The sequence below is a fragment of the Uloborus diversus genome, chromosome 5 (assembly GCF_026930045.1).
Source record: "Uloborus diversus isolate 005 chromosome 5, Udiv.v.3.1, whole genome shotgun sequence".
Taxonomy (NCBI): domain Eukaryota; kingdom Metazoa; phylum Arthropoda; class Arachnida; order Araneae; family Uloboridae; genus Uloborus; species Uloborus diversus.
This window is the reverse complement of record NC_072735.1, coordinates 34,117,545-34,126,994: the sequence shown is the minus strand read 5'-3', so window position 1 is coordinate 34,126,994 and position 9,450 is coordinate 34,117,545.

Below are 9,450 nucleotides of genomic sequence, written 5' to 3'. Positions count from 1 at the left end.
ATTTTTTTTTAAGGAGTAAATCATAGTCTTGACTATATTTTCGCCGTAACCGACATTTTTTGAAGAAACAGTGCCATTATTCTGACGGGAATACCTTTTGTAACGAATTTTACACTTGGATAGTTGAATTGTGTAAAAAAATTTTGAGATCCGTATCCGTATCCGCGGATCTTGCCACTAATGATCCGGATCCGTATCCGCGGATCTACTTTTTTAACGATCCGGCACATCACTAGTTTTGAGAGCTTCGATGTCCAAAAAAATTCTGAAATCTTATCTTTCACCCTCTTCCCTTTATATAACACCGTAAAAACTCATTTATGCACCACTTTCAATGCTGTTAAGGCAACAGATGAGGGGGTTTTCGAACTTTGCTCCGAAATCGAAGATTCAAAAAGGTAACTTGCTGCATAAACTGCAGAGTTCCTCGTGTACAATCCCTCTGAGGCGCTCATCAACAAAATGTAGCCGTTTATTTCGTGTATGAATGTTTATTTATAGTTACCGCCACATTTTTCATTATATCATTAGTCATCAAATTGCATGTAAAAAATTGTCAATAATAAGTGAATCATGTTTCTGATTTTATATTAACTTTATATCCAATGAACCGTTTTTAAGAGAATGAATTTCGAGAATTATTTAACTACCAATTCCAGTTGAGTGAAACATTTTCCGCTTTGTAACGATATGTATATATTCATCTTGTGAGCTGTGATTCATATTGACTGCATAAACTGCAGAGTTCCTTATATACAATCGATTTGAGGCGCGCCTTAGCAAAATGTAGCAATTTATTTCGAGTATGAATATTTATTTATAATCACCGCAACTTTATTCATTATCATTAGTTATCAAATTGTATGTAAAAAAATGTCAATATTAAGTTGATTATGTTTCTGATTTTATATTTACTTTATAACGGAAGAACCGTTTCCTTATTGCAGAAAATGAATTTCGAGAAATATTTAATTATCAATTCCAGTTGAGTGAAACATTTTCGCTTTGTATGATATGTATATATTTATCTTGTGAGCTGTGATGCATATTGAGTGCATAAACTGCAGAGCTCCTCGTGTACAATCCATTTGAGGCGCTCATCAACAAAATGTAGCCGTTTATTTCGTGTATAAATGTTTATTTATAGTCACCGCCACATTTTTCATTATATCATTAGTCATCAAATTGCATGTAAAAAATTGTCAATAATAAGTGAATCATGTTTCTGATTTTATATTTACTTTATATCCAGTGAACCGTTTCCAAGAGAATGAATTTCGAGTATTATTTAATTATCAATTCCAGTTAAGTGAAATCTTCCTGGAACAAAGTAATCTATATTTGATTGATTTAATTTGAAGGTAATAACTTCAGATAAAAATGCCTCGATCGCAGAAATAAATTACTTTCTCCAAGCCTTTCCGTACCATTGCAGATGACTTTTTAGTCTCTTGTAAGTTTTGACTACCTAGGAGAAGCCCCCCCCCCCCACTAAAATTTACTGTTATGTGCTGAGTAGGTATTTATTATGGAAATACTGAACAAAAAGGAGTCATAAATGTTGAAGAAATTAAATTAATGATCAATTTCTATGAGGGAAAATCAGAAAGAAAATGAAAAGGAAGACAAGAATAAATTTAACAGTATCAAATTCTTATCCAAACCATTATTGAAAGGAGATTCCTCATTTTCTTGAAAAATAGTCACAACCCTAAAACTTTCGAAACAGGAAAGATTCTTGGAGTTGGTCTACACATTTTTTCCTCTTTCGTTTTTCTCTTTTATTGCTCATATACGATGTTTGTGTTTGTCTAAATCATATACTTTTTCTCATTGAGATATTAAGTCAAGAATGTTTAGGAAAACTATGATAAAAAGTTGAAATTTCAGAAATTATTCTGAGTGTTGATCGAACAAGACATATAATTTGATGGCGCCTGCTTTTTCCTGAGAAGAAATCCCTTTATTAAGTGACTAAACCGAAGAAATCGTTAAACCGGTAACTTCAAACCAAACTCTACAATACAGCAAACGTGACAAGTTTAGATAAATTTAAAATTTTTGCTCACATATAGTTAAACGCACTATGATTTATCATTTATCTCATAAATAAAAAAAAAACATATATAAATGCTTTTCGTTTCAAAATAGCCAAAAAAATCGCTTTTATTTTTTTTCATTTTATTAATGAATGGCATTCACAATAACAAAATACAGACCGACAAAATTAAAAATTGCGGAACTACTTTGATATACCCCCCCAAATCGGAAATTTGGCGACTTTTTTTGTTTTTGTTGACACAAAACTTTGTTGCCACAAAAATTGTTGTCACAAAACTTTAAAAAAAACTCAAAAATGGTACAAAATACAAGAAAATACTAAATTTGGCAACAGCAAAAACCTAAAAGCTGAAAAAACCTAAATTGGCAACACCAAAATAAGAAACAGCAACCCTAAAAAGTCCGCAGGAAATGCCAGATTTGGCGCGTAATTTTTGGGGGTGTATATCAAAGTTATACCAAAATTGCGAAATGCCTCAGTGAAAAGCTGAAATTAGCAAAAGGAACCATTCAACCACCGATGGGGAGTCGATTCCCTGGGCCCTCGGGAAACATCGTTATCAGACTTTAAAGAAAGGCGGAGCTCGCAAGTGGCTCGCGTTGGGAAAAAGGGGGGAAAAGCTTAAGTGATTTATGGTAGCAAGAGAGCGCTATTTTTCAGATTTCTTACTTCAGCGACACCTGCATGAGAAAATTGAAACTAAATGTCCGGAGATTGAACAAGTTTTTTAAAACATCCACACTTTAAAATATAAAAATTGATGAAAATGAAATTTAAAAATTATCATTAAGACCCTCAAAGTCTTATGAATCATCGATAACTGTTTTTTCCCCAAATATTATTACGGGATTTGTAGTAGGACGCAAAGTTGCTCACTTTTTAGTGCGTGTATGGTTGCTATTCTGAAACCGTCGCCAAGCGAGATTTTCATTTAAAATTAATTTAAATTATAAAAACGCAAAATTTTTCTACAATATTATCTCAATCGATTCTAGTCTGAAAATCCCGTCGTATGCAACAAAGATCGGGAGACTATTTGCTGTTGATTTTCATTACTTGAGTAGATTAATTTTCCCTTGGCGCCAATCTCTTGGGACAACAGCCTTAACTGAAGCTCGTGTTGGCGCTTTTCGCGCTTAATTTCATGTTGGCGCTTTTCTCGCTCAATTTCCTTTTGGTACTGGAGCTGTTCCCTTTCAAATTCCTGTTGGCGTTGCAACTTTTCAATTTCCTGTTGGCGCTGTTCATTTTCATGTTGGCGCTTTTCCCGTTCAATTTCCTGTTGGCGCTTTTCCCGTTCGATTTCCTGTTGTCGCTTTTCCCTTTCAATTTCTTGTTGGCGCAGTTCATTTTCATGTTGGCGCTTTTCCCTTTCAATTTCTTGTTGGCGCTGTTCATTTTCATATTGGCGCTTTTCTCTTTCAATTTCTTGTTGGCGCTGTTCATTTTCATGTTGGCGCTTTTCCCGTTGAATTTCCTGTTGGCGCTTTTCCCGTTCGATTTCTTGTTGGCGCAGTTCATTTTCATGTTGGCGTTTTTCCCTTTCAATTTCTTGTTGGCGCTGTTCATTTTCATGTTGGCGCTTTTCACGTTCTTCTTCACTGAGTCGTTCGACATCTAAGCTCGAAATGATGCCCTTAACTATTTCTTCTTCATAATTGTCATTACTTAAGATAACTTTGATCAAACGTATAACTGTTAGGTTTTTAACATCATCTTCTCCTAACTCAGTGGCAATATATTGCAAATCTCTCTTCCTGACTCTTGATAAATAGGACATTGCTTCAAAAAAAAATTTTATTATCCCACTTCTGAAGTGTAAAAACTTAAGAGCTTTTATTCAATAAATACGTAAACATCAAAAACGTTACATCACTTAATCATCAAACGTAAATCTCTTTGTCAAACCCGATAATTCCGAAAAACAACATCCAACGTCTTCCAAAAATTGTAATTCCAATCCCCATCGTTGCCATTCTCAATAACCCAAGTTCTTGCTTACACATTTGTCAATATCTTTTTGCATTATTACGAACCTATTTTTTTTAATAAACAACAGTATAGAAGCTTTTAGATATATACATGACATAATCATTTAAAACAACAATGATTTTTATAACTTATATTAAGAAATTTATCCAAATGAACTACTGCTGAAACAGCAAAAAGGATGAGTCAGTTATTTTCCAAGATCTCAACATTCAACTATATAAAAAATATCTCAGTGCAGCTTTGTATGATAAACGTAACGATTTTGATTTTAAAGTCTATTCTTTAATTCATTTTCATAGTTGTGTTAGTAAAAAAGTGTTCAGAAATATAGTTATCTCACAAATTACTAGATATAAAAAAATCTGCAATGATAAAACAAATCTAAAGACAGCGATTCAAAATTTAACTGCAACCTTAACTGAGAACCAATATCCGGAGCATCTTACGGAAAATTTCATTTGCAAGCGTATGGAAGAGAAGTGGTAGGTCATTTTGTTCGGGTTCATACCTCGTTTCGTCTCTAGTTATTGTGCTACACTCTGGCTGGGAGCATGCTCCTATCTATTTTCATTTCACTATTTTCTTTTTAAATTTCTTATCAACATTTTATCATTGTCTTAATTTTATTTTATTTTTATTCATTCAAATAGCCTAGAAATCCCCCACGGGGAAAAAAAGTATAAAACTTTAAAAAAATATGTAGGAAGCGAAAAAAAAATACTTAAACTTCTTTATCTTCTTTACTAATAATAAAGCTGAAAGTCTCTCTGTCCGGAGGATGTCTGGATGCCTGTAGGATGTCTGAAGGATGTCTGTAAGATGTCTGTGACGCGCATCGCGCCTAAACCGTTCGGCCGATTTTCATGAAATTTGGCACAAAGTTAGTATGTAGCATGGGGGTGTGCACCTCGAAGCGATTTTTCGAAAATTCGATGTGGTTCTTTTTCTATTCCAATTTTAAGAAAAAAACTATCATAAATTACGAAATTATCATAACGTGGAACCGTAACATGGGCACAAGTCAATTGGCGAGATACGAAATTATCACAACGTGGAACTGTAACGTCGGTACAAGCCAATTGGCGAGAAAATTCACCATACATTATTTGTAAATATACAAGCGAACCAAAAGACCTTTAATTTTTCTATTACGGGCGAAGCCGTGCGGGTACCACTAGTATTTAAATAAAGAAGAACTTTAGTTGAAATTTACTTTGAAGAGCCTTCGGCTAACCATTATGGTACTCCCGTTAGAGGAAGCCACATCTCTCGTACATCCACGCAACCATCTTCTGCGCCAAAATAAAGCCATGTCCCCAACAGGGGAACTATCAACACACCACACCAGAGGATAAGGGGCAGGGCCCCAGGTGCCTCAAGCAACGAACTTATATTTCCGTGGCATTTTGTTTCTTCCATGGATTTGTTTGTTATATGTTATTTCTCTCGCTATTGAATTCAATTGTGAATATTTTCTCTTGTAGTTTAAATTAGTTATGAAAGTGTTCTAATTACTTTCCGTATTGCTTGTATTTTTGGTTTGTAAATGTTCAATATAATTACTTTCTGTCATGCTTATATTTTGGACTTTCGGTAAACCCTTTGCTTGATTCGTGAGATGTCGGAGTACTAGTGCAGCTTTTTTAGGCAATTTCGCCAGCAGCACTCACGAAACATCGCATGGTTTTTTCCTTACCTTTGGTAAGTAACTCTCTGATGAGGCCCCAGGGAATTTTGGGGCTTTTTCAAATTTTCGTTCTTTCTTGTTCAATTTTATATTGCTATTAAATTTATCGTCTACCGGCGTCAAAGAGTTGCCTATGGCACCTATTGAACTGAGTTGTGATACTCAGTTTGATGGAATGTTCAGGTTACAAATGCAGTTTATGATAATGTTTCTTATATGTATATATATATATATATATATATATATATATATATATATATATATATATATATATATATATATATTTATTTATTTATTTATTTAACAGCAATATATAAGCATTGAACAAGAAAGAACGAAAATTTGAAAAAATCTCAAAATACCCTGGGCCTCCAATATATATCCTTGGGGAGTACCCCCCCCCCCTGATAAAGCCTCAGGGTATTTTCGGATTTTTTTCAAATTTTCGTTCTTTCTTATATATATATATATATATATATATATATATATATATATATATATATATATATATATATATATATATATATATATATATATATATATATATATATATATATATATATATAATATATATATATATATATATATATATATATATATATATATATATATATATATATTAGGACTAGTGATGTGCCGGATCGTTAAAAAAGTAGATCCGCGGATACGGATACGGATCTGAAATTTTTTTTTTACCCAATTCAACTATCCAAGTGTAAAATTTGTTACGGAAGGTATTCCTGTCAGAATAATGGCAGTTTCTTCAAAGAAAAAAGTCAACTGCGACAAAAATATAATCCACTATCATTTACTCTTTAAAGAAATCTCCGTTAAAATTGATGGAGAGTTGGAAGGAATGGGCCAGCGCTGCATTAATGCTTAGATGGAATGTGAAAAATTATTTCTTAGCTTACTCGGTAGATGTAGGAAACAAGAGCAAGAGTGTAAAGCTGCTACTGGACAGGCTAGAAATAATTTTTCGCATTTTATTTCAGCATAAATGCAGCGCTGTCCCATTCCACCGAACTTACTCCGACCGACAAAATAAAGAGCCGGGAACACCTTTACAAACATTAAATAGAGAATTTAGTCTCATTTTTTTTTGATGGATGCCCAGAGAAATAAAAATGAAGAATAACAGAAACCCCAAATCAATAACAAAAACTAATATTAAATTAAAAGTTAAAAAAACAAAACATGTCCCAGAGAGCCGACCTTATATTAAGATGAATTTCGCGGGTCAGAACACACATTTGTTAACAAATATGAACTGACAGCAGGTAAAAATTTTAAATCAATGAGCTTTTTCTCCTTATCTTCCGACTATGAAATCACTACCAATCACGCGTATAAAGGCTAAGGATTGCATTTAAAATTTTCTTAACAAGATTATAGCTCCTACTGTATATAAGTTGGAAGTTTCAAACAAATATCAAACGCATCAAGCTTCGTTCTTTCAATATGGCCAACATTTTTAACGTACGGGTAAATTTTTACTACCATAATTGTGAAAAACATTAAAAAAAAGTCGGTTTTTAATTAATATCTCCGGTAATCATCGTTTAAGAGCTACGATGCCACAAAAAGACACACTGATACACACTTTTAAAACTTATTTCCCCTTCCCTTTGCAACGGGGAGGGGGGGGGGGGGTACAAATTGGCTTCTGAAATGATACCTTATAATTTAAATAGGGAATAAAACCTAATTTAAACGGAATTTAAGAGTCTTTAATTTAAATATTTAAAAAGTTTTAGAATAGAAATGATCCGTTTAAGATCCGTCAAAAACGTAACGGATACGGATACAGATCTTCATTTTCCCTGGGATATCCGGAGCATCACTAATTAGGACTGCGCAATATCAGAATTTTAATACCGCGATATATCGCTCGCCAAATATCGATATTTTCGATATGTCGATATACTCCTGGGGAGGGGGGTTGCAAAGGACCGAAAAGCAAGAACAAAGCGTAATTTATAAAGCGTAACTATGGAAACTCAAAACAAAATAAGTTTAAGAGAAAGATGGAAAGAAACAATGGATTCAAAAAGCGTAACTGCGGAAACGCTAAAATAAAATGGTTAACAACTTGAATGCAGATGAGATATTTCGAACTTGATTTAAAAAGGCTCGTAACTTTTTTTCCTTTAGAGATAGAAGCTTAGTTTTTCGACCATAGGTTGAGGTACATCTGGAGTAAGAATTGTCACTCTGTCCAATTGTGTCAAAAAGAAAACTGTGGGACAATTCCTTCACTTCTTATTGATGTTTTTAATGAAGAAAGTAGTGTCTAAATTTCAGCTAAGCCTAAAAAAGCAAATAACTCCCGTCGTAAGTAGGTTACAGCATTGAAACAAATTGCGTAGAACGTGGGAAAAGTAAAGACTACTCTTTCCAACAATATGAAATATTAATATATGCAAGTAATTTTGCACCCCTATATTCGGTAATTTATGTGAAAATTCGGTCTAAATTGGAATAAAAGTACGATTTATCGAATTTTTTTCGAACTGGTCTGCAAACCTTTTCGGGGCTAAAAGAAAGATACTGTGACTATTTCAGCGAAATCGGCCTTGTAGTTCTCGAGTTTAGCGCGTTTACACAAACAGACGCTTTTTGAAGACTTCATTTTATACCATGTAGAGATTTTACTATATAAAACTAAGAAATCCTCATCTAATCTTATGTATTTCCTACGATTCTTTGGAGGGAATTGAAACTACATTTTGCTATTCAGATTTCATTAAATACATTACATCTTTGCTATTCAGATTTCATTAAATACAGTACATCTTTGCTATTCAGATTTCATTAAATACAGTACATCTTTGCAAAGACATGAGATCTATTCCATCTCTGTGATCGTTTCATAGAATTATTGACTCAATTTTCTGTAGGTTCGCCTACAATCTCCCGTTTTTCTCTTGCATTTTCAATAAAGATGCAACTGAAAGTAATTTGTTTGCCTCCAGGAACTGCAACTATCTGGTAAATAAGAGCTTGATTTCGGGTTTTTGAAAAGCAGATACAATCTCGAAATTGAAAATGTCAGGAAGAGAGACTGCACATTTTTGCATCTGAGCAATTTTTTAGATTTGTATAACAATGAATAATATTGCTAGGGGTAGAAAGAATTCGGAGAAGCGAAATTTTCTAAACGCCCCAATCCTTGCATCTCTTCAAAAGATTTTCGTACATAGCTTGAAAGTTTATAAACAAACAAATAATGTGTTGAGAAGCCTAGTTTTAATTCATATCGTATCGAAACATATTTTTACCCCCTCTGCAAGCTTATTTTACGTATTAAAAACCGGAAATGCGGTTCACATATGTAGTCCATCGTGTTTCTACACCTTTTTACTTCCTTTTACAAAAAAAAAAAAAAAAAAAAAAGAAGTATTGTATTCGCGAAAAAATTTTCACTCAAAAATCGACCTTAATTTTCATTTTACTCACCCCCGAATGAATATTGAGTTTTTTTTTTTCGACTCGACCACACGTGAGTGAAGGCCTAAGAACGTATAGACACGCGAAGTATCCATAAGGACGATTCCCGAGTTAATTACTACGCATTTCCTCGTAACGTATGTATGTATGTCGCATAACTCAAGAACGGTAAATCCTAGAAAGTTGAAATTTGGTACGTTGACTCCTAGTGGGGTCTAGTTGTGCACCTCCTCTTTTGGTTGCATTCGGATGTTTCTCA